General features: G+C 45.4%; 1 protein-coding gene across 3 annotated transcripts in view; it reads right to left on the bottom strand.

Annotated features, from left to right (window-relative positions):
• MET (MET proto-oncogene, receptor tyrosine kinase) overlaps positions 1 to 2,326 on the bottom strand; it is a 115,414-nt gene extending 113,088 nt beyond the window's left edge. For 2 of the 3 annotated variants that reach the window (XM_010831211.1, XM_010831213.1), the window contains exon 1: positions 1,893 to 2,326. The gene's annotated coding sequence lies outside the window, so the exon portion shown is untranslated. Of the gene's footprint in view, positions 1 to 1,782; positions 1,867 to 1,892 lie in introns of those variants that run through there. The other variant, XM_010831212.1, reaches the window with a different exon arrangement.
• Positions 2,327 to 2,332: the final 6 nt, after the last annotated feature.

The raw sequence follows: 2,332 nt of genomic DNA, 5'->3' as shown, positions 1-2,332 counted from the left end.
TAAGGAAATTGATTTTTGATATGCATTTTTTAGTCTAATCCTCCTTTAAACAAATTTTAAAGAATTTCAAGATTATAGTAGGTTGTAGTCTTAACATGAATTTATAAGGGGTTTTCTCCTGCTTACAAAAGTATCATTTTTCTTCTACTGCAGGTTTAAAAGTTATGAAAATACTACTTATGAACTTTCATACTGACTGGCTGTGGTTTAATCTAATACATCTTTATCATTCAGAAAACCCTCATCCACTAATTCTGAAGGGACATAGAGTACATTTAATGTAAACCTCTATTGTGATGTATTAAGAACAAGGCAATCTTTGAAAAAGCAGTAGTCAGCAGATCATCTTCTAAATGTTATAAATTATACCACGTTAAAAATCAAAATATATTTAGGTAGTAATTATAGGCTTATGCACTGTAAAGTCTGAAACAAGGCCTGAATAGAATTTTTAAAACACCAGTAAATTTTACAAGGAATTAGCCACAGTTTTGATACTAAAAAATTTCTTATGAGTGACGTAAATCTTACTTGTATTATTCAGCAGTTCAGAAAGAGTTAACACTGAATACATCACAGACTTGCAGTCTACAACTGGAACCAAAGCCCCTCACTTTTTGTTCCATTAGGGAAGATTACATGTTAAAACAAAACCCAATAAGCTTAAACCTAGAAAGAAAAGCTATGTACCTGTAAATAATCCAAGCACCATTTACAGTTTACATAAAAGCACAATTTATATCCTAGAAGCACACAGAAACATGATGTACATCATTTTCAGATCATCCTCATGCAGAAAAAATTCATTAGTCAGCTATAATAGTTTAGCTGTAAAGGAAAATAATGTCTGAATCCATTTGCATGGCAATGTGCATGTGTCTGGTTGATGGAACTGACAGAATAAGTCTCCACCCAACTCTACAAAATGTGAACACTGTTCTTAAAATTCAGGAGAGGGTCCAGATACTCTATATTCTCTCCAACGTCAATTTTTACAATCCTCTCAGATTCATCGACTGTCTTAACTTGGCAATTAAAGGAGCCTGATTATTTTGCCTAAGAGAGTTGACAATATTTCATTCTGCTCAGGGCTCCTTTGAATATAAAACTGTGATAAGGTAAAACACACTGGGCGACTATGCATGCATGAGCCACAGGAACTCTCTCCAACTGCCAAATTAGTAAATGGCTCTTTTAAAACATAAAACGTATGAAATGTGAAACCATACTTTGGAGTAAATTCTGCATTGGCAATAGTCTGTGAAAATACCTTCGTTTCTGGTTTAATTATTGGATCAGCAGCAGTACACCAGACTGACTGACCTCTGGTTATAATCTATTTCACCTAATAAGATAGATGTCCTCCACAGAGCCCCAGCAAAGAAATTAAGATTGAAAATGATGGATCACAAGACCTGTGTATTTGCCAGAAATTAAAAATTCAGCCCCTCACAGAAACACCTGCCCCCTTGGAAGCTGCCCCACGTAATGTGCATAAAGCAAGGCTGGAAACTAGAAAACTGCTTGCTTGCTCCTTTCTGGTCACATCACCCTACGACAGGGTGACTCGATCCCTTTTGTAAAGGCTGAGTCAGATCACAGCCTTGGAACTTGCGGGCAGTAACAGTCACACACCATCTCCTACCCCAGCGCCCCTCTCTCCTGAGTCACACAGGTGGCTGTCAGAAGCAACTCCCTAAAACGAAAAGCCCCATTGTAGTTTCGACCTAGCCTCTGGGGCCACAACCGTTCAGTTTCTGAAGCCCCTGAACTCTCACCCACCTTTCTGATCTTGCCCTCCTGAACACCAGTCAGGTCTCCGGAGGAACAAAGAGCAGATCGGCCAGGGCCAGGGGTGGGGGTGGAAAAGCAGAAGCGGGCTGGAGTTTTACCTTGCGGCACCCAGGAACCGGCGGAAGAGAAGTCAAGCGCGCAGGGACCACCCGCGCGCTCCGCGCCTCCCTGCCTCCTCGCAGCAAGTCAGCTGTCGTCCCGCATTTGGCTCCCGCCCTCCGCTGGACACCGCATCTGGTCACAAAGCGCTGGGGGCGCCGCGGGCGGCGAAAGCCTCCGGGTCACCTGCGGCCGGGCCCAGCCGCGCACTAGTCCGCCCTCCGGCTGCGCCCTCCCTCCGCCCCGCTCTCCCTCCGCCCCTTCCCACCCTCGAGCTGCCCGGCCAGTGACTCAGCCGGGCACCGGCGCGCGCGGCCCGGGGCAGCCCGGGCACGTCCAGGAGGAAGCACGGCCAGGAGAACAGACTCGGGCTTTCGCCCGCCCGCCCCTGCACGTGTCAGCCCGTCTCACGCGAGGTCCGTCCACCTCGTCCACAGGT

The sequence above is a fragment of the Bison bison genome, unplaced genomic scaffold, assembly GCF_000754665.1.
Source record: "Bison bison bison isolate TAMUID 2011002044 unplaced genomic scaffold, Bison_UMD1.0 scf7180017864525, whole genome shotgun sequence".
Lineage (NCBI taxonomy): Eukaryota > Metazoa > Chordata > Mammalia > Artiodactyla > Bovidae > Bison > Bison bison.
Note: the sequence above shows the minus strand (reverse complement) of the source record. Positions and strands in the feature narration are given on the sequence as shown.